Source organism: Falco rusticolus, chromosome 10, assembly GCF_015220075.1.
Source record: "Falco rusticolus isolate bFalRus1 chromosome 10, bFalRus1.pri, whole genome shotgun sequence".
In the NCBI taxonomy this organism is placed as follows: Eukaryota; Metazoa; Chordata; class Aves; order Falconiformes; family Falconidae; genus Falco; species Falco rusticolus.
In genome coordinates this window covers 5,750,046-5,777,537 of record NC_051196.1, presented here as the reverse complement: position 1 = coordinate 5,777,537, position 27,492 = coordinate 5,750,046, and the positions used below count along the sequence as shown (strand labels likewise).

The 27,492-nt window shown below is 40.9% G+C and overlaps 1 long non-coding RNA gene across 1 annotated transcript in view; it reads right to left on the bottom strand.

Moving 5' to 3' along the window:
- Nucleotides 1–2,529: 2,529 nt before the first annotated feature.
- Nucleotides 2,530–27,492, bottom strand: part of LOC119154661 — a 33,414-nt gene continuing 8,451 nt past the window's right edge. The window contains exons 2-6 of the long non-coding RNA XR_005106516.1: nucleotides 10,899–18,899; nucleotides 4,281–4,495; nucleotides 4,086–4,174; nucleotides 3,405–3,506; nucleotides 2,530–2,607 (exon numbers count right to left, since the gene is read on the bottom strand). This is a non-coding gene — a long non-coding RNA (uncharacterized LOC119154661). The remainder of the gene's footprint in view (nucleotides 2,608–3,404; nucleotides 3,507–4,085; nucleotides 4,175–4,280; nucleotides 4,496–10,898; nucleotides 18,900–27,492) is intronic.

Genomic DNA, 27,492 nt, shown 5'->3' with positions numbered 1-27,492 from the left:
AATTGAATTTGATGGTCTTAAAGGTCAAAAGCTGCTGCTGTTTCAGGAAACTTAACTGCAGTGAGATACAATGCATAGAAAAACCTGCTAGTTACAACTTTTTCGTTGTGGCCTGTACATTTTTTAAAGGACAAGCACTGCCTACAAAAGGTGTGAGGCCAGGCAGGCAGAGTGTTTGAGGAGCAACGAACCTAAATTATTAAATCCTGGTTAAGAATGCTCATAAGCCATAATGCAAAATCTGTAATATGCCTTTTAGCACGATTTACCAGCTATGCTCAGAACAGCTGAGAATTAAAATCACAAAAGGTTTTACGGTGAGACAGATTAATTCATGAGACAATTTGGGATCAGTTTGCCCAATTCTTTTTCTGATTACATTCAAACATAGGTTGTGCAACCGAACAGTTCTTCAAGATTGTGCAGTGAGATTCCCATGTAGCAAGTGCTTAAGAGATGAGAAATCAAAACACTGATTCTTACAAGTAGAAGAATATGTTAATCGGACAATAGGGGAAATATGAAAGAGATCTTGGAGAAATTAGGCAAATTCACATTCCAGGAAAAATTCAGATGCCATTTCTCCAAAACTGCAACACTTCTTCAGACAATGGAGGAACTTCACCAAGGACTAGACATGCTGTATTTGTTCAAATTAGGGAAAACAACTTTCACTGTTGAACTTCCAGGGAAAAAGCCATCTCAAGAGAACACTATTAATGATTCCAAAAATAGCACAGTAAGAATAATAAATTCCTTTGTCCCTGGGTAGCTCAAGGAGACATGCTGTGGTCCCCAAACTTGCTGCAAGTTTGAACCCACAAAAATGGTAGACTTCAGACATTTAGTAGGACACTTCTGGGTAGCTTCTCTTCAAAAGGAATTTTAAAGAAAAGAAGATAATGTATGTAATTGATTACCTAATGCCAGTATCTCAGTGCAGAACAAAAATAGTGACATCAACAGGATTCTTCAGTAACCTGAAAAACAAAAAATGGCCATGCGCAGCTAGAGCCTATGTCATGCTGTACAATAAAGGAACACTACAAAGAAATAGAGCAAACATGCAGAAGGATTTTGATTTGTGGGGTTTTTTTTAACTTTGAGGTCCAAAAATTGTTTACAACAAGAAGAGGACAAATTTAAAATATTCAAGGAAAAGAAAGAACAAATATGACCTTACTGGCTGGGCAAAGCAAAGAAGATAACAAAAAGATCTTGTTGTATTCTTTCAAAATGAAAATACAGTTTATAGTTTTTAATACATACCAATCAATTTTATGCCATGTTCATCCATTTCAGGGTGAAAAGAAATCAGCCTGATTTATGCGAAGATAAATTTGAACATAGATACTACACAGAAATTTTCCAAAAGGTAAGTAGTGGTAAAAGAGACTTAAGTAGGAATGTCGTGGTATTCCCTTCACCAATTTCTAAAGGTTGGCCCAGACAAAACTTCTGTCAGGGAGATTCTAAGTGTACTTATTTTGTCTCAGAGCAGGAGCTATGAACAGATGATCTCTCACAGTCCCCTTCAGCCTACATTTCTATGGAAACAGAAGCTATTTCAAAATGTTGAGATTTTTGGAAATAGGTGGACGTCAAAAATTGTCATCACCTGATACCTACTAAAAGGCACTATTATCAAATGGCTGTCTAGCTCACAGAAAGAGTATGTCGCAACCATTTGAATGTAAAGATGTCTGTTACGTACAGGAGGAGGAAGGACAATCCTTGCTGTAGTTAAGAAAGATAAGCAATTTGCACAATGGTGCTGCTGATGACATGACTAAATATAGAGCACATGCTCGTTCCTGATCTGGAATGTTTTCAGTTGAACCACACAGTCCTCAGAAATCAGGAGAGCTAGACACAAAGAACGGTGGCAGGAGTCAGAAGATACGTACAAAAGTTAGGCAACCCATCTGCAAGACCGGACCCATTTCCAGCCTAAGTACTTTCCAGGACAGTATTAATACATACTGCTTGCAATGCCAAATAAACCTGGAATAGAACAGGAAAGGTATTGTCACAAGAGATTGTGGTTTATCTTTTAATTAATAAGCACTGACATGAAATGAAACGTATCTTGCATTTTGTGCACAGGGCTATTTATGCTGTGGGGAAAGTAATGGCAAAGTTTAGACGAAATAAGATTTCTAAAGCCTATTTCTCTTGCAATAGATTGAGACGTTTCCCTAAATTTCCATGGATCTAGTGTCAGGCAACAGAATTCTATGAGTACAGAGATAAATATAGCTCATAAAGTAAGAAGGATTAAATAATGGTAAATCTATTGTTGAGGGAATTCCAAATACGGAAAAAGGAATTATTCATTTTCCTGGCCACTGGAAAGAATATAAACAAGTTCAAATTGTATCCACAGTTCCTTTGAGGAAGATATGGAGCATGGCAGACATTGTACAAGAATAGTTTTCAGGCTAAATGTATCACTATGCAGTATGATCTGACTGATGAGTGCACACACGGATCAGCTGAGACTGTTAACACTGCTGAGCAAGACAGATGGGAAAATGACATTGAGAAGGCAACGCTCGTGCTGCATAACAAATCCAGACTTCTCCTTCCAAAACATGCTGAACTCTTCTAGGAGTAAGAAAAATGGTAATTATCTTTAGTTAAAAGCTTTTCTTTTCCAAACTACTGTCAATATTTAAAAATGTGTTTATGCTGAAAGTACCTTTTGTGTAAGCCGGAAGATATCTTCAAAACAATTTTATTTTCCTTATAAATCTCCTTCTTTTTTAAAGATACCCTACTGATTTACCTTTTAGATGCTAATATCTGAATATATGCAATTACCTCTCTCACCTGAATATCCTATTGCCCTACAGATTTATATTTCAGGAATCAAGTCAAGCTTGTCCCCGAAATGCACAAAAATGCATGCAAAAGCAAAAATGTATGAATACATTTCCTAATGACTACATCAATTTACAATTTTCTGTCACACAAGCTTTTATGATTACTATATTTAACACAGTCCTATCGCTGCTTCTCTTTTTCTCTTTCGCATTTCACAAAGTCCCAATGATTTACTTACCTAACACCTAGAATCCTTATCCTAAGACATATTTGGTAATCAGTAATTAAACTAAATAACAAATAGTTATAATTTTATCATTACACATTTCATCATTCTAAACATTCTAAACACAAGAGTTAAATGGCTGCATGGCGTTCAAGTTATTTGTAGAAGGGAGAAATACAAAAAAACCAATTATGTGCCAGAATTACTTACAGGATCATTTCCAGAAATTTAACTAAGATTTTTATAATGAACAGCTGAAGGTCTTTATCCTACTTTTTTGGCCAAGGACGCTGTAGGCCTGGTATCACCGAGAAACCCTCATTGTTTCTTCAATTCTTCAACATTTATGTACCTGTGACTATCAACATTTGGTTTGTTTTAAGGCAGACACTTGAAGTCAGTCCCATGTTTATGAACACAAACGGGCTCGCTGTCACCCCATAGCCATGGGCACCTGAATATGAAGAGGAGATGCTTTTTTAAGAAACGGGACAAATGGCAAGATTGACATCTCTGACCTTTAAAATTTTTAAAATTTTAAAAGCGTTAAATTTTTAAATCAAACTGTTGAATTCTCTGAGGTTTCCTCACAGATTATGCACTTTACTCCTTTCCCCAACATGAGATGTCTCACTTCTGTATTCCCATCAAAGCTTTTTTCCCCAGTGTTGAGTGCACTGTCCTGTGTAATAGCCCATGACTGGTATTACCCTTTTCCAGCACCTCTGGCAACTGCCATTACTGTATTTGCCTTTTTTTTTGCAACTACATACTGCACTCAGGGCAAACAGAATGTCACATATTCCCAATAATCTTCACGTAGTCATTTTTTCTAAAGAAATTAAAGACCCCTGAGTTCGCTATCCAGGCTCCTCCTGAAGTTTGTACCTTGTTGGCTTTGCAAAGCCCAAAACTTCACCCTGGAGTCCCCTTAATAACAATCCCCACACAAAAAGCCAGCCAAGATTAAATTTTAGCATCTTCTGCCCTGTCTTTTCAGAGATGTGATTTTCTCAGCAGGCTTATAACTCACCGAGGTTTCAGCCCTCTTCCTAAATAAGCTTGTGCCAGGCAGAGCAACCTCTTTGCACTGTGGTCTCCCAGTTCTTCTTTCAAAGACTCCTATGCAGAAGAGGCAAAGATTTTGGTTATCTGCTTGTCTCCAGAAGGAGATAACTGAGGGTTAACCAGGCTCCTCGATTTTTTTGGTAACATGAAGTGTACATACCTCAGAGTAGGTTTTCAGTATCCTACTTCTTTCCTGTTTCTTCCTGCTTTCTGCTACAACCCTAGCAAGTGTGCCTTCTTTCCAGTCCTCCACATCTGTTTTTGCCTCTTCCTATGCTGGACTCAGGTCCTTCCATGGTTTTCCAATCTCCTGCTATACATCTGCATCCCCTCCGCTACTGGTTTTGATGCTTTGCAACAGCAATCAGTCAGTTTCTAAAGACAACGTGATAAAGCATCTGTATGTGAGCATGACATGGCCAGTAGCTATAGTAACAGAAAAGCATACTTTAAACAAAAAAGAAAAAAAATATCTAAGCAATATCATTAATCTTTCCCACTCATCCCCAAATATTGCAGGCTTCCATAAATATCCTCCTGCATATCCTCACCTAATTGAATCTCCCCCTAGCCCAAAACAGGGTGACACAGAAATAAAACTTTCTTTGCCTGGTTTAAGGAGGAAAATAAATAAATAATCACATACAACAAAAGTAGAAAGAAAAGATCATTGCTCTCCCAGAAAAAGAAAAAATAAATCTGTAAGTTACAAATTCAGGATAAGTGAAATTGTCACTATACCAGTTCTGCCTTAACTTCTGATATGAGTTCAGCCATAGGATCCTTGCGGGCTGTGAAATTAATGTTCCCTTTTTATTGTCTTGTTCTCTTAGTAATCTTCCCTTCCTGCAGTAAACCATCAGCATGACCAGTGCCTCTCAGTGTGCAAGTCAGTTCAATCTCAGATATAATGGGGCTGAATAGTTACTCCTATTCCTCAAAAAGATGGATGGGATGCAGATGTGTGGCTGTTACTTTGGTGTTACAAATTGGCCTTCGGGCAGCACTGCCCAAAGGCTTCTCACAGGTCTGAGGCTAGCATTGCTGCCTGGCTGCACCATCCTCCACCCGCAATCCCCAAATCCCGGGCAGGCAGGTGGATTCCCAGGGATGGGAGCCAGCCCTGGGAAGGAAGATTACAGCTGAGCCTCCCTGCCTGCTGGGCACACACACCAGGCTCCTGTAATGCAGCTCCCGCCTCAGGCTGCTCTGTGGGAACTGCTGGGGTGCGCATCCCGAGGGAGTCCTAGGAGCAGTTTGGGAGGTTAGCAAAGGTTTGAGAGAGGACATTTTCCCCAGCACGGTGCTGTGCTGTCTAAAGACATCTGTTCAGATCCCAAAGTAGCAAGGCCACGTGCTGATGCTGGCAACCCAGCTCACAATTGCACAAACCTGGAGAGCAATTTCTAATAATAGCATAAGTAACTTACAGATACAAAAAGAAGAACCTTCTGCAAGTTCTTGAGACAAGCTCTTGAATCTGACTGGACTGAATCAAGGTATTAAAGAAAAGATGCTTTTTTTAACCCTCATCTGTTCTTCATTCCTCTAGAGCCTGTGTAGGTGGACTTCCACAGAAAATACCACAATAAGACTCGGTGCCTCAGCTTACTTTACCACTAAAAAGGTGAGCAGCAGGGTGCAAAACATTGTTCAGTAAATTAATGCACTTATACATGTGTCACACCTTTTCATTCCTGCTTTTTAATATATGCATGTTGAAATGGATAAGCGATACAGACACGATTCTTACAAAAAAGATGTCTAGTGAGTTTCATTATTTAATATAAATTAAAGGAAATGAAACCTTCATTTACTGCAGTATTACCTTTCAAAAAATTATATTCTTATTTGAGACTTCCTTTCTTGAGGGAGTAGGGCTATTCCATGTATCTTTTAAATAGATTTGTTACTACTCACAATAAAGCCCACCTGAAATAGATTTCCTTTTAATCAGTGAAGTAAGTAACCCTGCAATTAAGGAAAGAGAATTATGTATTTCAGCAAGTTATAGCCTGATATTTATCAGACTGGAATATTATACCTGATTCAGTTTTATACATTGACATCTCTCCATTGTTATTGATTAATGGTTAAAACTCTCTAAGGCTGTTAAAAACACTGTTGTAAATAAGTTTTATTATTTAGATACCTAATGGATTCAGTCTTTACAAATGATGAATTATATCCCACTTCCTAATTACAGAGCCCTCTGAAACCTAATTTAAATAGTAGCTAAGTAGATTAAATACAAAAAAGGAACAAAAGCAAGGCAGTTTGAAAATGATAAATCTATGGCTTTTTCTCAGCCCTCTATAGTTTTTCCACAGACTGTTTTGTAAAGTATCATCTTTCTCAATACCTTATTAGATCACTGTAATCTGGATTTAAATATTGATTCATTCAGTTTCAATGTGAATCATAATGTGAAAATTTAATAAAAAACAACTCTAATTGTTCTTCAGAGACTTACCGATAATTACTCCCATATCATCTCAATCAAGGAGATGCCTTTCACATTCTGTTTTTCAAGCATATCCTTTCTATGTTTCTTTTGGGCACTGCATATTTCTCAAATCAGTATTTCATTCACTGAGATGTTGATGACTGCCTTAACAACATATCACATAGGGGTTACACTTGATAAAATTGGAACTGTATCCTGTCAACAATAATTATGTGGGTGTTTTGCTCATTTCCTGCTATAGCTGTCCCATGGCAACAGTGCAAAAGCAGTATACTCATTTTTTAAATACATAAATGACTCCTTAAATGACACATTTCTGGCTCAGGTTTGGCAAAAGCATGGTGAAAACAAAGACTTTTTTGAGAAATTATCACAACTACTTCCATTATATGCAAACCTGGAGGGAATGTGCTAATTCCCTAGTGGAGGATGCAGCTTTGCTGTAGTAGTAGCAGTGGTGGCCTGAGGCATTTCCAGAGATTGATAATGAGCTAGCATTTTCACTTCTGGCCATTCTCTCCACTTTCTGGTGAGTTTCCCAAGAAATGTCTCAATCAAAGGTCATTATTCCAATTAACCCTGCTTTTAGGGTTGTTGCTGCTAAAGCAAATCAGATAAAATCACATGAAAAAATCCACTTTTTGTCATGTTCGTCCTTCTGGAGTGCTGAAAAAACAGCTGATGGTATTGATGTATTGTCATATACACTCTGGAACAGAATTAGTTCGGTACATGGGAAATCAGCTTTGCAATTTTCAATGGTAGTTGTTTTGAGAAAATTTACTTTTCTAAGATTGTTTCTTATAAATAAATCAAGATGAAGATAAATAGGTATTGTACATACAGTTCATAAAGCACTTACAAGATGAGTTAGGATATTGCAGGCTTTTACCCTTGGTTCTGTGAACATCTAAGTTCCAATGTAATAAGACCTGCAAGTGCACCTACAAGTCCAGCCATTCGAATATTAGCTTCACTGAGAAAATTACCAAAATGATACTATTATGGCTATTTTTTTTATTAATATGAGCACCCTGACTAAACTTGTTTCATTTAAGCTGATGCTAATGTAATGAGAAACATCTGGAGATTAACAAAGTGGATGAGATTCAGGCTGGATTTTTAGAAGAAACTGTTTAATAATCCACCATATGTCCCTGGAAGCATCCTTTCTTTTGTTTTTAACATTCCAGAGGGATTTTAAGAACAAAATGTAGTACTAGCCAAGTGTAATATATATAGATATATGTAAGATACGCATATTTAAGATGTGACTATAATAGAATTCAGTGCACAACTGTTCTGCTCTAGGGGAAAGAAACACAACTCAAAGTAGGGCAACATATAATGACAAGCGATATATTGGTATATTGACAGAGCCCAATGTGCCTGGAATATCAGGAGTGAATCGTGAACCTTACTTTAGCCACTTCTCAATTGTCTTTTGTATCATCACATGGATATAAAGGAAACCGTGAGTGTTTGCTATCAGCATCTGATTAACCACTGAATTCTAACCATAGTTTTGGAACAAAGAACAATTTTATTTGATGCCAGCCATTGTGCGTAGCAGTGAAACAGCACAGTTTCCATTAGAGGAGGGTGAATTTTAATTCCGATAAGATCTGGGGATGAAATGTTAACTTAAGCTAAATGAATATTCATATAGGAAAGTGAAAATAGGTGTCAAGGACTTGCTGCACTTAAGTCCTTGGTTACATGAAAACTGTACACCATTCGACAAAACAACACTGTTTCTAATGATTACTTTCCCCATATAATTTATTCATCTATTCCAGAGCAGTGTTTCGGGGCTTAATGAGTATTTGTAAAGCTCTGGCTGAAATGCACACTCTAAATGCAAAACATTATGCCATTTACAATGAATGAAGTAGTGTAGATTACTGGTTCAAAAAAGCCACTAAAGCTCATCAACATGTGCATTTGAAGGGTGTATTACTTCACCAGTTAGGAAAGCCCCCTGTTAATGTCCTATCCAGTTGAAAGGCTAAGTGTGCTTCCTTCCCTCTGAATCCACTCTGAAGTGCAGAGAGAAAGGAAAAGTTGTGTAACTTTGTCTCTTCTCTTATTTTCACCCCATTTCACCCTTATTTTCCCCATATGGGGCGATCCTGTGTGACATCTCAAAGAACATCTCAGAGAACAAATAAATAAGACTAAGTAGTAATAGCACTCCCTTTGGAAACAGCTTTTTTTCACTTCTGAAAAATGAAAGCTCTCTTACTGACATGGTCCTTATCCCTGTGTCCTATATCCTTATGACACCTTATGGACAAGATCTCTGTGTTCTGTGATTTCAAGCACTTTTATCATTATCACTAACATCAAGGAGAGGGTGCTGGAATGCCAGGAGTGTTGAGCTCTTTCAGCCCATCTCTACCACACTGGCACCCTGTTGAAGTCACCTGTTGTTCCCTGCATGGCCATGTTTCTCCTTGGAAGATTACTTTTCTGAAATACAGATTTCTAAAATGACACACAACGGACTTCTATAAGCAGAAGCAGCAAACAAGATGATCTCATGTTGCCATGTGCTCTCTGCTTGGTGATGTGATTCTCTTGCCCGTTGTTGCAAGACCACTGCATCCGTTAAAGACGCTGTATGCTTCTTTAACTAGTTAAATGTCTATCCGGGGGAAAAAAAAAAGATTTCCAAAATGGTCATTTGCTTAAACTCTGATTTTTTTTCATCCTTTGCACTGTGATAGTTGCATTATCACTAATGATAAAACCTGATGCAACATTAGTGATGGTGAAAATTCCACTAATTCTAGAGAAAATCCAAGACGTTATAAGACCAGGTTTTAGTATGAAAAGAGGAATGTCAGGCACACTAAAGACTGTGGAATTAAGTAGTCCTGCTTCCCGTGTTAACTAACTGTTGCCCGCCTTATTTCTACATCTTGCTGCCTACAATAAATGAGAAGTCAGGAAAGGCAAAACCTTGGCTTTTAACATTTTACACCTTTCTGCCCCTTAGTTGATCTCTCCCACACCTGTAAATGGTGGCTGTTTCTACAGTGGCTCTTCCTTTCCTCATACGTGGCCTCCACTGCATCTTTGGACAAGGGAGAGGGTGCAGTTTATATTACATGCATCAATGCCAATGTAGCAAAAAAAATAAAGCTGTCAATGGTTCATGGCAGCCTCATGGGCAGAGAGGGATACAAATTATTGTTACATTCTTGTTATTGAAAAGCCAAGCCATTTTTCCTCATTAGCTAGGTATAGTAACTAGTTTGGCTAAAATATAATCTAATAACCAGGGGTCAGTGTGGAGCCTGCATTCTGTGAGGAAGGAAAAGTAAGAAATAGCAAAAAACTTGCCCAGGAGAACCATGACAGGAGTTTCAGATTATACCAGTTTCCTTAGCAGTACTGTATATGCAGATAATATTTATAGAAACTAGCATCTATCAGAAAGAGGCATTAAGTTAATTAAAATGTGTTGTAGCCTAAGATTACATTTTATTAATTCCTGTTTGCAAAAAGGTCATGTCTAATGATTTCCTCTTGGAGTTACTGGTTTTTGCAATTGGACCATTTAAGGTTTGGATTCTTGTTCTGCTTGTGAAGTTATTCAGGTTCTTGCAAACACAAGTGCCAATTCCCTGACCTTTCAGTGTTCTTTTTAAGTTTTTGCCCCAGTGGGATTCTCTTTTTCCTCAAGGGAAAACAGCTGTGCATACAACATCAGGAATTGTAATTGATTTTGCATCAGTCCAGAATAAAAGCCATGCATCCAGAGAACCAATATACTCCAGCATTCCAAATACCCAGGATAAATTACTGTAACAGCCCAATACGGTTCTCAGCTGTATCGTTGCTGCTTTACCACAGCTGTGACAAACACACAATTTCTTGTGAATACTTAATGTTCAATTACACTGCAAATGCATATTAAAGCATGTGTGACATTTTACAGAAAATCATGAATTCAAAGTATTCTAGACAAATGAGTTGTGAATTAAAAAATAACTACCACCTTCACTTTAATTCCTTGGGGATTGGGAATTTGCATTAAAATCTCATCTTTTAAAATATTTTGGAAGCCTGCAGAAACTCTGTGGAGAACATCAGAGTGGTGAGATGGATAGGCAGAGACACAAAGATGTGACCGATCTATCTGTTTAAATGCAAGGCAACGGTTTGTCGGGAACCTGTTCAGAATACATGTGTTTAGTATTACTAGTTGCAGTAGCATGTAACACACAGCACGTTCCACCCTTCCAAGTAATATTAATAAGTCTCAAACCCTTCTAAGTAATATTAATTAACCACATTACTGACCTGAGTTCACAGAGCGATCAAACCACAGGGAGTTAACCAATTCAACACTAGTCAGTGCTGGAGGGGGGGAAATAATAAAAGCCCGAGTTTCCCTGAAGTTCTTTTTCTTTTCATCCTGACTTCAACAAGTCGATGTGTAGTTTATCTCATCTGCTGTACAGACAGCACGATTAGTCTTTCTAGAGTTAGGAGAACCAAAATTACGTCCAGTCCTGGAGAACGCTATAGTGCATGCTTAACTTTACATAGATTCAGCCTTTGAAGTCAACGAGGACGTTCACCCAGGTAACACAAGGTGTGCACACACGTGCCAATAGCATCAGGGGCTCACAGTCTCAATTGTCTCCCAGTATAGGAAAGGACTCAGTGACTTATTTCTGTTCTCCCACAAGAAAATCAGTGCCATGCGTCTTTCAAAACATTGGTCATGGCTGGCAGAGGTATCAAGTGCATGGGGGAGGAATTTTGGAACTTCACACCTATTTTGCATGCCTTAAAAATTACTCCGTTAAATTCCTCGTTATTTTGAGCACGCCTAGCACCTCTGGTGATTGAAGGCTTTTTCTGGTACCAGCATGTGCTGTGGGTTCTGTATCCAGGGTTCATTCTTGTGGGTGACTTTAAAGATGCAGTTTCCTCAAATTGAGACACAAGCTTAGCTGTCCCTAGCGCTCAATGTGATATATGTTGGCACAACAAGTGCAAATACCTGTAATCATGTCTCACAAGGGGTGCCTCATATTCTAGAGCAAAGGGCAGGTACATAGTGAAAAGCGAGGAAAGTGCTTTCAGACAAGAAGGGGGGGGGGCAGGATGGCAAATGCAGCTCCTCCCTAAAAGGAGGAGGATTCAGGCAGGTTTTCAAAATTCTTTGAATTTTTCTAGTTTTACATGTCCTGAATTTGTTCTACAATTTGAAAGTTCTCTTGTTTTCACATTTGCCTAAGCAGGAACACCACTCCTAGCACCTGCTTTTGAGCTGTTGCAGGAGAGTCTCTCAGTGAAAGTAGCTGTCATCTAAATGGCAGCAAATCAATGTCAGAAAACTCTTGTTGATCAGCTTCCTGCTTTCCCACTCCCTGAAGCGATGAGCTTTGAAAGGCTTCTTCAAGGAACAAGAAAATTCAGGTGCATACCAAAGGCCAGTCAATGTTTTCTAGAAAATTTTAAGCTTAAGTATCTACCAAGTCTTTGTTCACATAAAGAAATATCAATGTAACTAAATCTGTACAGCAGCTCACTTGGTGAAGTGGTATCCTCCTCCTGTGGGAGCATGTCAAATTATTTAAGACAGTCTAAAAAAACAGATGTATTGTTTTTACCAAGAGCAGAGGCACACGACCAAGGAGGATCTGGTTATGACTGCAACACAATCTACAGCTGAGGCAAGCCAAGGGCACAGTTGCAACTTGTTACCCTTCCCATTTGGTCAGCGTGCCCATGCCAGCAGCATAGCAATGGGGAAAAGATCTGAGGGCTAAGAAGCATCTCTACTTTACCTGCAAGTGACAAAACCTGCTGTTCTTTCCCCAGGCCCCTTGTGTGGCATTTCTCAGTCCTTGCAGGTGACCTGAGGCACTCAAATATTTCTCTTTCCACCTGCCAGTGACCTAAATTCTCTCCTGCCTTATCCCCTTAGCTGACCTGAAGTAAATCCTGCCTTCAGACTTGATCTATACTTTGAAGAAGCCTCCAAAAACAATACAGTTGCAAAATGGTACAATTGTTACCTGCAGATAAGGCTCGGTCCATTCTACAAAGCTTTGATGACACAGCATGTCAGCTAAAGAATGTGAAAAAAATTCTGCATCTTTTCCTATATGTCTACATCGGTAATATTACAGAACACTTTGTTGGCTGACTTTATGGCTTTCAGGAACCCAGCAGGGAAATAAACCCAGCAGAAGAACATCCCTCTGTCACATGGTGTGTCTTCAGTATGGCCCTCTTCTATCCTGGCTGCACCAGCGCAAACTAATAATACCCACAAATGTGAGATATGCTGGTTTTATAACAGCATTCCAGTGGGAGTAATTGTAACTGGTTTTAAGTCAGAACTTGGCAGGTTTAGGAAAGAGACTGAATGCTTTGTACCTGTGATAGCAGTAGGCTGGATGCAATGATCCAAGAGGTCCTAGATTTCAAAGTAAAAAAGAAAATGAAAGCACGAAAGTCCTGCAGAAAAAGAGCTGAACCTCAGAAAGAACAACAGCAGAAAGAGGTTAGTTATACATTAGCCAACACACGTGCTCCTACGCGGCTGCCGTGGCTGGATTGCTGAAGCTCCCGGAGAGAAGTGCATGATCCAGCAGAGCCAGGGCGGTCACTGCCACATAATGGCTCCTTTGCCACGGAGAATAAGAACATATTACAGAGCAAGAAAGACAAAATGGAAAAGATTTAAAAAGCAACCCTTGTCCTTCCCCACTCCATTTCCAAGATACATAGCAACCTTGGAAAAAGAGAGAGAAGGAAGATAATCTTTTCAGGATTAGCAATTCCTAGCAGCAGGGAGACTGAGCAGGCTATTGCTTGTGGTACTACAGTAACCAGACACCTTAACTGTAACCAAGGTGCCACTGACAATGTGCCATGAAAACGTGCTGAGATCATTCCTATTTGGAAGAGTATATGCCTTTAAAAAGACAAGCTAGACAAAAAGCAAGAAAAGAGACGGAAAGTAACTTACCTAAAATGTGAGTTACCATTCAGAAGCAAATGCAGCCTCCTGGGTGTATGTAAGGCCAATGCTCTGGCTGACTCTTTTGACTGACTTCCCTTCCTTCTACCTCCAGTTCTTCAAACCAAAACCCATTTGGTGGAAGTCCACTTCACCCAGGTTTTGGTGGCTCTCGGGACCCAGGGGTAGACACAGAACAGTGCAGAACCTGTGAGCCAAGGAGCAATATGCAGATTGTGCAGCAGAGGGTATAACATGAACCCAACCTTTGTAGGAAACGGGATCTGGCAGATTCCCAGGGAAGAGCTGCACAATATTTGCTGAGCTCTAACTGTATTCCACAGCCCTGGAGGTGGAAGAGGGAAGAGAATAGTGCATTCATTCTGAGAAGCAATGGTTTCCCACATCCTAAAAACCTGCTTGGAGACTTGGGAAATTCTGCAAGGTGGGGAGAAGTTACCCACTGTGAACAAGTAATATTTCTGCTGTTTCCACTGAAAAGGGAACTCACCTCCTTGCTGCCTTTCTGCAACTTGCCCTGTCATTTCTGCCAAAATTTCAAATCTCAAGTTGAAAAGAATTAGGTGCAACTTTCATAGCTGCACTACGGCCACCTACAATTGCTAGTGTCTCTGAAGTGGGATAACACTGTTCCTATGTGGGTAGGAGAGAAATTCAGCTATAAAAGAATGGTTACACTGTGGATTATTTGTGAAGTTTGTTTGGGCTTTACTAAAATTGCTTTGTAAAACACTTTGATTTGCATTTGGTGGCATTTTTCATCTAACAGTTTCATTGACATAAATATTTAGCATACCCCTGCCAAAAAAAATGACAAAAAATTAACATGCAAAGCAAACAGCAAAGGACCAATTCAAATCCTCTTGGAATTTCCCTAAGAATCAAAAGCCACTTGGAGTAAACATTTGCCAGCTCAACAATTTGAAACGTCCTATACACATCTCTCTAATAGCCTCTGCAATAACTGACAGAGCATAATACATAGGAAAGATGCCAGCACATCACAAATATGAGGCTGTTGAGGGGATTAAGCATAATCCTGTCCCACCAATGAATAAAGAAAGTAAGAAATGGAACTGTGTTGTGTTGAATAGCACTGAGGCAAAGATACACTTACGACAAGCTTTTGGGGTTTTTTTTGCACAACAGAGCTTCACTGAGAAGGTCATGCATGAATTCTGAAAAAAATGGCATTATTACTGAGGAATGCCAGGCAAAGCAGGAAATAATCTTTAATTAATTTGTGAGGAACTTTCGTTTGGCAGACAGAGTCTGCCAAATAAAGAGAGAACAGTAGCTTTCTTATTAAGCTGATAAAATCGACCAAAAGTGAAGAAATCCCATAGTTCAGAAGCATTAGAACAATGGATTTTTACTAGGAGACGTAATAGAAATCCACAGGGAATCCTGGCAACACTCGTTGGGTGTTTTGTCCTGAAATCAAAGGTATTTGTGACAGAAATGTAAAGAAAGAATCTTAACATTTTCTGCTCTTCTAGACGTTGACTCAGTATTTGATCTCAGACACTATAAAGTGCAAGTAGATTCAAACTTTTTCATTAATTCTAACAGTTCCAAGTACCATGCTTTGTTTTTTCTTATCGGTATTACTGCCTTTGTAATTCTATTTCCAATTGCCACCTCCATCTCCCACCAGCTTGCACAAGTATTAAGAGATATTTTTGTCATTTGTAAAATGCAGGAAGAACTGGAGATAATAGGCACTTCATAAATGTAATGTGTTATTTTAGTGAAACTGGGACAAATCGCTCATTTCAAACATAATTGGCTACAATGGAAAAACTGGAGCATCTGTGGAAAACTGGGACATGGTACATGTGAGGTGCTAATATTTATCGTAATGTGGCAGATTTGTCTCTGTTCATAGGAGCTCACCCCTAAATTTAGGAGTGCGAGCAAAAGAGTGTTAAAAGAATTTCATCTTTATTTGAAAATGTTTCCTGGGAACAGGAAGCAATTCAGCAAATCGATGTGTTTATTTTTCACATCCACAAGCCAAAATTTAAATCTTGCTTAAGCCTGAAGGGAAACAAGTTGGGCAATTTCAGCATAATCCCTGCAGAAATGTATTCTCTTCACATGAACACCGCTCAGCACAGTAGCAGCTCTGTGCAGGAGAAGCCTCACGCTGAAACATAAGCGCTGCTACAGTTTATGTTAAGAAGGAGAGTCTTTATTGGCAACCTTTATAATAATATCCTAAATAAATTCATAAATAATCTTAGCATATTGACATCCTGTAAAGGAAATGTGGAAAACTTGCCTAGGAGCTGCCCACATTAATCTTCATTCTATCCTGTACTGGCGTTTTTCCCAGTTTCCTATGCCCAGAGTTCACAATATCTGTTTTTAAAGGAACACACTGATCCTTATAGAGCAGAGCCCAGAATGCCTGACTTTCTACTAGTTCTAATTTTTACACCCTCTTTCCCTATAACAAGTAGGTTTTGAAGTGCAGCTTCTAACGAGCCAATGGAAAATGGACTTTATGTGAAAAAACTTGGCGTGCAGATCAGATGACTAAAGAATGTGGATTTATTGCACCACCGGGCCTTATGGAAACAGAATAATATAAAGTAGTGGTGTGCAGTGAAGCTAAAGCTTACGGTGCAGTCTCACTAATGTACATCACCACTAGCCAACAGCTTTTTATCGTGGGCATTAACTACCCAGGAGCTAGTGTCCTAGTCAAAGGCACAGGTCTGTTCTCAGCCACAGTCTGCAGACTCCTTGCCATGACCAAGCAGTAGTTTTGCCTTGTGAAGCAGATTTGATGCAGACAAGAGACTCCTCTGACTGAGAAAGGCAGAGGTGAGATCAGCGCCAGGCAGCTGATGGCTGCTGTGCAGACATACTCGTAAAAAAAGTTGCTGGAAAAATAAAATACTGCGTGCTGTGAGACAAGGAGGTTCAAGGCTTTCGGTGCAACAAACCACTTCGCTCATCCAGGAAACGGCCACAGCAAAACACTTCTAGTGTGCATGCAGATCTACTGGTGATACAGAGCTCCTGTTGTCATCAGAAAAACATCCTCCCTCTCAGTGAAACAAGCTGTCTAGGCAACAGCGCAAGTTGCCGGTGTACCTGTTTCACATGTGGACCTTTACCATCACTTTAGGAGCCCATCAAAGTTCATCCCTCTGCAGAACTCAACGTGAACATGCCACTAGAGCTCATTATATAGGTCTGACTCGTCTGTGTCTACAAGCGGCCAAAGAGTGCTGGCACCTGGGCCTGGGAGAAGACTGCTCTGGGGTATCTGTCCTGATGGTGCCCAGTACGAAGTCCCCAGCTCTCCTTCTGCTATAGTCTTCCACCTGTGCAGTGCTGAGTCTTCTACCTTTCAAAGCTTAATGCATCACATTTAAAAAGACATTAGCAGGACTGGAACATGGCTGGCTCCTCCAGCAAACACTGCAGAAGGCAGGCAGGCAGACTGCATCTCCTTGAAAGCCCTGGCGAAGGGGGCAGGGCTTGCTGAGGTGTCCTGTTCAGAAGATGTCATCATCATGTTCTCTAACTGCAGAGACTGTGTCGCCACGTCAGAGGAAGAGGTCATACAAAGTCTGGGTTTGGTGAATGTATGTAAAACTAGAGGGACAATCAATGGTATGTCTGAGTAAGCCTACCTGTGACTACCCCAAAATGTCTCTCCCAGATCTTTCTTAATGTAGATATCATCTTGATATCGTAATATTCTACATTATCAAGGCCACCTAAGCCCTTTTGTCCACCCACAGCAAATATTTTGTCCTTTACAAACACCAGCCCATGATTCTTCCTTGCTTCAATCATAGGACGCAGCTCAGTCCACATTTCTACTTAATGGTGATGGTGTGAATTCATTTGGGGTCACCAGGCACCTTCTGAGATGAATACATCGTTTCCATACTAATCAGTTCCAAGGTTAGCAAAGGATACTGCCTGCTGTTCTTGCTTATCCAAGCCAATCTACTGAAATTAAGTCAGTTTACCTGCTGGCCTACATGAGATGCATTCAGTATATTCTGTAACGATCCATGATGCTAGCCCCTGGGAAACTCTTACACAGCGGGAGAAAAAACTAGTATTTTCTAAAGCTTTTCTAAGCAAAGTTCCCCTGTTGCAAGGCGGTTACCCTATAGCTCTTGTAGTATACGGCATTCACATTATATACTGCGCTGATGGAGACACAACACTAGCAGGTTTTCTAGGTCAAGTTTTGTACACCTTCAGCACAGCTACCGTGGTTTTAGTCTGGTAAATTTGAAAGAAGAGTTTATCCCTCACTGATACTGTGAGGATGTGAGAACAACGCGCGATGACCACATAAATTAAATACAATGCATCTTTTATGTACTGGAGATCAAGAATATCTTTGTTTCTAACATTGTGAAGTTTTCCCTGTGATGCGTGAACATAATTCCCACTGATATCTGTGATGTGATCCGTGCCCCAATTCCCATTATCCTGGCACGCCGCGCTCAGTGGCAGGGGACACAGAAGACAAAGACAACAATAAAAGAGACATTATTAAGGCAGGTAAAACTTCCCACAAGAGTAAGTCTTAAAATATGTATGTTAGATGAATGGAAACAGAACCCATTTGCCTGAGGTTGCCTTTATTACTCGACTAAAAAGACATCTAGGAAAAAAAGATATTTCCACTGCCTTGGCAAGACACACAGCCTGCATCTGCTCCCTGAGCACACTCCTTCACAGCTTTCCTTCGCTGTTATACAAACACCGTGCTCTGGTCTAGCCAAAGTTTCACCCCCTACAGCTGATCCAATTTGCAGTTCGGCTGTAGCAGTTGTGCACAGGGGAGTAAAGATACCACAGCCAGGCTGCTCCTACCATCTCTCCTGCTCCTCCTCCCACCTGCCTGGGCTTGCATGAAGGACAAGCTGCTAGAGGAGATTGGGGCCCCGTGGTGGAGAACTTCATGTCAAGGGCATTTGCTGGCAAAGCCCAATGCCCCCAGTGTCATCATGAAATGAAGGTGTCACAGCCCGGTGCACGTCACTGTATTTTGGGCATTGCTTTGAGATGGGATATACAATGCAGTAGTACCAACCCTGCATATTCAAACTTGGGTCAGTCCCTACAAGCAACAATAATAATTTAAGAAATCTTTTGATTAAAAATATAAATACCTGGGATTCTTTGTTTTCTGGGCGTTCTGTTTTCCAGGCCCTGGGTTCATGCTCTCGGGTCTCTAGCCACCCTGGTGAGAACTGGAAGCATTTCATTTTCAGACAAAATCTGGCAGCCTGGCCTGATCACATGACTCAGTGCCACTAAGAAAGAAGAGGGGCGAGGGGGGAGAAGGGTATGAAATACATAATAAAGCATGAAAACTAGCAATATCCAATGCAGGACTATATTCCACAAAGTTAACAGCCAAAATTACTCTCTAAGAACTACTCTAACACAGCAGAAAGCAAAGTTTAACAAAACCCCTCAGGTTTCTGTTTTACTTGCAGACAAAAATGGCAGATTCTGGCAGGGAGAAAGGCCAGGCAGGGACCTTTGCTTTACCTGTCACTTGTCATTTTTCAGAACATCTTTGTTACTGCAGCACTGAAATTTTGCAGCAGTGAAATTCCAGTGTATGGGAACCGGGACCAAGGGTAAAGAGAAGCACGTATCGAAGGAAGCTCGTGAAAGAGCTGCCAAACACACGCAAAGTAGCTCCAGAGTTTATTTTGCTCTACTCTCATCCCAACCATGCAGTAAATATACAAAACACAGGAAAGATATCTTATGATTGAACGCTGGCCTGGGGACATCTGAGTTCAGTTCCCAAATATTTCATGAACTTTCAGACTCAGTTGTCATCTTACAAATATACAAAGGAAAATAATGTTTCCTTTCTTGCACTCTTGTTCTGCCCTTTTTCTTCATATTGTGAATCTGTCTCTTAATTTATATGAACTACTTTGCAAAAGGAAGCTCTGATCTCAGCAGGGGCCCGTTGCTGCTGCGATACCAAATAATAACTGGTGAGAAATCTGAACCAAAGCCCACCTCAGACCTTTGCAAAAGTTCAGCTCTGGACCTGCCTTTAGGAGCAAGAACGTTTCTGCTGCAAATGGACTGCTCCCTCGGAGCCAGCTGCGCGCAGACATCCCACAGTTCCTATTCGAGCAACCTCTAGCTTTTTGACTAAAATACTTAAACAAATCTAAAAATACAGTAAGGAATAAATCACTGCCTGAAATTCTGCCTTCCCTCCCCTTGAATCCTAAGCCTTTTATTCTGAAATGGACAAATGGCAAAAGCAACAACGAAAGGGTGATTATTAATCTTTGATCCTGAGTCACTTTCTCTTACAGAGCCCTATTCTTCATCTCAGGAAGCACGATACAAGCGCACTCCCACAGCCTGATTAAAGGTCCAGGTATGGGGTCACACAGTGCACAAAGAGCTGCACTTTCAGAGCGCCATGTGTATTTAATGTCTGACTAAACACAAGTAAGATAAAGAACGAAATAATGAACATTCCTAATGATTGCCATAACTGTGAAACCGCCACAGAGCTGCTTGAGGTAATTGTGGCAAGCACTTTGTAGAGTTGCTTTTTAAGCAAGAAATGACCAAATCTGTTTTCCAGAATGTTAGGCTGGGTGATTACAAAACAGAACTTGCTGAGAATGCCAAATTGTTGGAAAATGGCACCGTGCCCTTCTCAACAGAAAACAGCAAAATGGACCTAGGTTTTACTGTCTCACCAGAAAGCTAAGGAATCGGAACTGAAAGCAGCCTGGGTCAGGTAGCTGACAACTGGGATTTCAGGTTTGTCGGCAAAGAAATGCCCAGGAGAAGGGTCAGAGGTTACACCTGGAGACTTCGAAGATAATGACAAAGTTCAGATAGGCATCAAACCCATCTGGTGCCTCAGAAAGCACATCATCATCAAATCCAGTTCTGAGGAGAACAGCTTGGCTTAAAATGCAAAATTCATTACTTCCTAGGGAAGATGCTCAGTCCAGCTCTCCCTCTATTTCTTCTTATCCTAATGGAACAATAAGAAAGAAGAAATATTTAAAAAATTATATCAAATCTGAATTTTAAAAAGACTTCACACACAAACCAGCTGTTGCAGGAGCCCCACACAATCCCAGCTGACTAAAACAGCAACCCACCTGCGAGCTCGTACAACCGTTCCCTGCAAAAATTACTTTTATGACAATGACTTTTCTACAAGGGATTTGCAGCTCTCTGAAAAGCGCTGAAATTGCAAATGACAACAAAATTGTCTCTGCCTGAGAGCAGGCAGCACGGGGAGAGCAGCAGTCTCACAGCCAGCTCACTTTGGGAACGGCATCCAAGTCCCGCTGCCCCGCATCGGGCAGGAGCCTCCCTTTTCAGCGACACAAAGGAGGACGGGTGAGCATGAAATCCACTTTGAGCACTGCTCACTCCACATAGCCAAGTCTAAAGGCTCCTTTGGCTTGGCCACCACGAGGGGCTGCATTTTGATGTTCAAACTGTCAGAAAATACCTTTTTTCTTTCCCCTGTACCATTCATAGGATTTTTATGTCCTAAGTCACCTTAGGAATCAGCTTAAGAACTTGATTCTCACTATCCAGAGTTTATAGAGTTTCCAAGAGGGAAACAGCTGTAAAGATTATGGGAAATTGGTAGCTTTACTGTTAATCTACAAGTCCCTCGAGCTCTTTGCCTCCTTAGCCAGATATGAAAAAGCAAATTTCTTCTATAAACTCATACTTTACACTCATACGTAACACTACCAAATGTTTAAGGTGATAATCAGGAAAGAACCGGCAAAACATTAGGACAAACTCAACAGTTCGTATGCATTTTACTGGATCTAACAGCAATTCAGGATGTATCAAGGACTCTGCTCAGTTCATTAGCCAGTGAGCACCCTTCTAACTAATCTAAACATAGAGGCTTAATCTAAACATAAAGGCTCACTCATCTACTCTGTCAATAGGTTTGTTTAATCTCTTAAAGAAATTTTGATTAGATGGAATACAAAGGGAGGAGTTTGCAACCATTTAATAACCGAAACAAAATTAAAAGTGTATGCTATTTTATTAAACCTGGACTTAGTCAAAGGTATTCTAGGAAGTCCTAAAGTATAAAAATATATTGGCTATTAGATACTATAGGAGCTGTTGTGCTGAAAACTACATGAGTAGAAGAAAAGATTCTGTGACCTTGTTTCTGCATGTACCTGTAAAAAAACCAAAGCCAACCAAATCCCAAACAGTCTCTATTTGTGCAGGTTTATGAAAAGCCACAGATCTATAAAGCTCTGGAAACCCTTGCTCTCATCTTGCTGCATATTAGGCATCTATTTCACATTCAAACTTCACTTACAGCAATAAGCAGCCAGTACAGTTCATGTTCTGCGTGACCCACAGACTACAGTCAAATACACTGTTTTAAAAAACGGGTGTCAAGGACACTTGTCAGTATGCTAGAAAAAAGCAGAACCATCACTGATAATCCAGACACTGTAAAATCCCTATGTATTTTGTATAATCATTACTGTAAAATAAGAACTGAACTAAAGACAGTAATAGCTACCAAAGATTAAGCACAGGTATTTCAGTCTGGTGGCTCTGCATTATTTTATTCTCACCATTTTCTAATTTTTAGTTTCTAAAAAAGCTGCTGCATCCATCTACTGTACTGGAAAATTCAGTAGGATGAATGGTTCTAAATTTAGGATGCAGGACACTGCAGCTGCAATAAGATTTCGGAAGTGGAAGGCATAGTAGATACATGGCATATTTAGATAAGACGACTATTTTTAGTGAAAACAAAGCTCGGTTTTGGCTACTCTAGCAAGTGCATTAATTTGGCTAATCAGTTCAGATACACACTATCCCAGAGCTCATTCTCACCTACAAGATACTGCATGCTGTGTCCCCTTCTCCCTATTTGTCTTCTAAAAACTCAGGTAAACTGAAGGTAGAGCAGGAGGAGAGTAATCAAACTTGTCACATCGCATTGCTGCTACCCCGTCCTAAGCAGCCGGTAGCAGGTATTTGGAGACAGGCCAGCGACCTGTCTAGTCCACTACACCCTGACATAGTACAGCCATGCTCTCCCATCATTTTCTCTTCTCTCACCCAACTGCTTTTTCTTGGTCTGCTCCAAATGGATCAAATTATCTGCTGGTCTATTTCTGCCAACTTCAGCATTTTGTTGTACCAGGAGATAACACAGTCTACTATATCTCTTCCACTTCTTTCAAGCTTAAAACATTGCTCCATGACTGGATCGTTTTTCATCCTTTTTTTATTTTTCCTAGCAACTTCTCTCCATTTACATCCATTCCTCCTTTAAACACATCTCGTCTTCAAAGCAATCCACGCTGCTTTCTTAGGCCTAAGCCTGGCTTCTGTTGGATCTCATTTTGACACATACTTGCCTTGTCATTTTAGATAGCAAGTTTTCTGTCGCGTGGAAACAGATCATTGACTGCACCAAGCGAAGTGGCAGTTTTAAAATCAAGAGTCCAGGCTTGCAAGTCAGGAACTATCAGGCACATGCTTTAAAAAATTTAGCATCAGATTTTGTTGATAAGAGATTTTTAATACATTTCAGTGACAAGGAGTCATTTTGATCAAGATCTGAATGTAGGGGTTTTTTGTAAGATTGAAACAGATTTTCATTAAGAAAGCGCACACAAGTTAAGGTTAATTACTTCCAAGCTAATCCATTCTATTTTCTCCGAATAAAAGTTTAAAAATTTTGGGGGAGGAGAAATTGGCAGTAATATCTTTCAAGTACTGCTGTAACCCTGGTGTCCGGCCAGGAAAGACTAGGGAGCAGTGACTCTACTAGGACAGTTCTAATTGTCTGGTATAATTGGGATCTGGGCATCTGCAGCGGAGCAGTAGTTTGGAGCTCCTCTGACAGCATGCAACTCAGCAGGTTGAGTTACATGGGTAAAAATGAAGCAAACTCTGGGTGCTGATGAGCTCAGTCCACATACACCTTATCCCCAGAGAACTCCAGCCTGCAACTCCACAGCGTTTAGACCCAGCTCGGAAGAGCCTGGAGGAGCCTCAGTGAAGCTGGTTCCTGCAGACCTGACGGACTGGCTGTACCATACACAAATGCACATGCATCTCCAGATTATACTCTCAGGCGGACCAGTGCATTGGTGCTGATTTCAATAGACTTACAGCAGCCAGTATGGGGACAAGCACCTTTATCAGTAGCGTGATGAAATTTATATAAACTCCTTGAAATTTTGCAAAGGTTCCACGGTCATATCAATTATGTCTCGAAGAAACTTGAAACCCAATACCTGAAATTAGGCACCATTTACTATTTTTATCCCTTAATCCTGCTAAGATCCCAGAAGAGTTCCTGTGCTGTATTTTAATTTCTCTTACAGTATTTCAGTGTATATTTTGATGGAAGAATTAAGCTACCAGAGGCATCCTCTCCTAGCTTATTACACCAACACTGCTCTCTTGTGGCAGACACTTAAAGTGAAATATTGATCTGTGCTCTAGGTACCACAGCTTAGCTGTAATACAATCCAGTTGGCAAAGGGTATATACAAAGCAAATCACCAATAAAAATGGATGCGCAGGTTTTTGATAGATAGAAGAGAAAAAAAAAAAGCAACAACAGATTATTAGGTTTGCCTTCTCAGACATGAAATATTCAGGTGTTCATCCCCATGTCTGTATCAATGCCAAGGTTTTGCACAGAACATGCTACTATTGCAATTCTCTTTTCCAATCTCTTCTACTGAGATACATTCATCAAATCAAACCTAACAACCATTCTGCACATTTTCAAATCCCTTTCAGAAATTCAAATCTCACTCCTCAAAACAAAACATCATTGCTTCTATCATTTACTCCTCACAGTTATCTGATGGTTTGAATTCACCTTTTATTTGTAAGTCAGCCACTGCTGTGTTTTTTTCCTCAAAATCAGTAAAAATTATTGTTTCACAGGCATGATTCATACTAGCAAGCTAGTGGAGATAGTAAACAGCTTTAAGCATTAATTTTCTCGATTTGAAGAGTATCAATGAGGACACAAATTCAATAAGCAGGACTCCTCCGTGGCCGAGTGACTAAAAAGTACATGCCTACAAATGGGAAAGAGATTCCCAGGTTGCCATTCATAGTTAGGTATCGAAAGCATCTAAATCACCCCCAGTTTCTATGGATTTTTATCTTCAGGGGCTCTGAGAATACCACTGATGCCCGAATGGAGCAATTCTTCCCTGGATAAACAGCAGCCAGCAGGTTTGCTACTTTTTTCCTTTGCACATTAAAAATCTCACACACACACCCCCCAATAACGGTTTTCTTCATCATGGCAGGAAAAGAATGCCTTGTGCACAGCATGCACAACAGCCATTAAAAGGGCAAATATCCCTCGAACACGCATGCACAAACACACACCACATAGAAGTCTGACACGTGATTATAGCTATAATCACAAGACATTCATTTCAAACAGACACGCAGTGCTGGTGACACTCCACTGCAGCAGACTCGTGGCACCAGGGTGAATCCCTAATAAAGGGCCACGCTGGCATCAGCAGAACTAAGGCAATCCACAAGGGGGGAAGAGTCAGCCAAGCATATGTGCTCCAGTGTGATAACTCACGGGATCATTATTGGTTTGGGGGCTTTAATGCCATTCCATACATTCATGTACTGATCAGATGTGGGTAGGTGGGATCACCAGTAGAAGCAGGTGTTGGATTTTTACTGCGCAATGGCTTGCCCTTCCCGTCCTCTGCCTTTGCCCTCCTGAATGCACAATTTGACTTGCAGAATTCAAAGCTGCTTTACATTTGTTAATGGAAAACAGGGCCCTCTCCGTGCAAACCTGCTGCTCTGGCCAACAGGTATTTTGTCACTCCGGTCTCATGCTCAAAGACTGCTCTTCCAGCTTTCGGGCATTCCACAACCACGCCCTATCCATAGAAAGGATTTGCATACTCTGCACCTTTGGCAAGCAAGTTAATTGGGCAGTTTCCCCTGGGCAGCCCCTAGGAATTGAACCTTTCTGTCCACTCAGCTTTTCTGGTAAGGTCATGACAGCAATGTCAGTGCTTGTTTATCCTTCCCGTAACTTCTGCTCTGTGTAACACCAACAGACACCCGCTGCCAAGGCCAAGAACTGCAACGACAGTACCCAGCCCTCAACAGCTACCACGGGGGACTGAAGAGCCAGGGAACTCACTGGCCAAACACACCCCGTGAACCCCCGCAAGGAAAGACCAGCAGCACTACCCTTGCTCTGAAGCTCCGGGAAGGTGACCCAGTCGAAGGACAATGTCTCTCACGGAAACGCTGCCCCCTCCAAGCGTACACAGCTTTCCAAACTCATCGCCTAAAGATGCACATCCTTAAAAAAGGGTCCCAGGCTAAGACTGATTTTGCTTTGCCAGTGACAACCTGCCGTATGACAGTACACAGGCGTCCGATATTTCACTCAATTGTCATGTTTTGATTGCATCTGTCACACACTGGTAGATCTTTAGGTTGAGCAATATGATGAGCTTTTAGATTTCCTTTCTTACAGCTTCATACTGTATGCCTCTACAGGAATGAACTTGTCAACTCAGAAGCAAAATGAATGAATGGCTTTTAATCACTTTGATAATGTTAACGTTATTGCTTTGACAGGATAGCAGCACATACGGTTTGCTGATTCAGCCACTTGTATAACGATCTAATGGGCTTTTCTGACTAATGCCACACTCTAAAAATATACACTGGACTAATAGATGAGCCTCTGCTGTGCTGAAAAACAGGCTCATTAAGACAATTCCTCTGAAAAGTGGCATTTTTATGACAAGATACTGAAGCATTTAATTACCCTGTATCCTGACAAAGCTGAAAGAAATTAATTAAAGAGAAAAAAAAAAAATGCAGCAATGCAGTAGATCTTGAGGTCGGAAGAGAAGCCAATAGTCAGTAGAGTAAGGGGGAACTGGAGACCTGCAAGGCTGTTTCCCCAAAGGAGACGGGCTGTTGATAGGCTACAGATTGCCATCCATTTACACAGAACAGGCCAGTGTCTGAGAGGAGGCTTGTCATTAGAGAGTAATTAATTTTCCCTGCTGTAGTCTGTGCCAGGCGAACAGTGACCGCTGTTAAAGGACAGTGAAGGTTTGGGAGGGCAGAAGAGTGTTTAGTGATATTTGAGGTAAGGGACTTGTTTTCACTGCAGTGTTAGCTTGGATTATCCACCCTTAAGCTCATTCTCTGCTCTTCAAGTGAGTATGTAAGGAGCGTTAGAACCCCCGCTGGGGCTGCACCGTGCAGTGGGGCTGTTCACGTGGAGGTTTTCACAGCACAGGCAGCCGTTGTGCCGGGAAGCTGCTCCAAGTGACTCTGAGTGCAGCCCTGCAGCCAGCTGCTTTGGCATAGCTGAGGTGACAGCACTGTAACGCACACGCAGATGGTATTAGCTCACTGCTGTCACTGGCCCTGCCACGGAACACGAAAACAAGCCTTGTGTAATCCCCGTTTGCTCCTACCTTTGCTCCGCTCTGACATAACTGTTTGTGCAGCACCACAGTACACCAGATCAAAGAGTTTTAAAACCTTCTAAAAATCAACCAAATAAACCCCCAACTTCTTCTATGATTTCATTTTTTTTTTCCTTCTCAAACTACATTGCCACTCACTCCAGCTCACCGTCCCGCTGCACCAGTAACCTCGGCAGCACAACAGATGAGGGAGCAGAAGGGTGGGAAAAAGGGCCTGAGGAGGAGGATGCTAAATCCTGCTTAAGCAGGGCTGGTATCAAATAAGGAATCCACAGCCTGTGTTGTCCCTGCTGCAGCATTAAGCAAGCCTCAAGGCACATTTCCTTACACTTAATCAGCCTAAAGACTTCTGCATGTGAACACAGGCTAC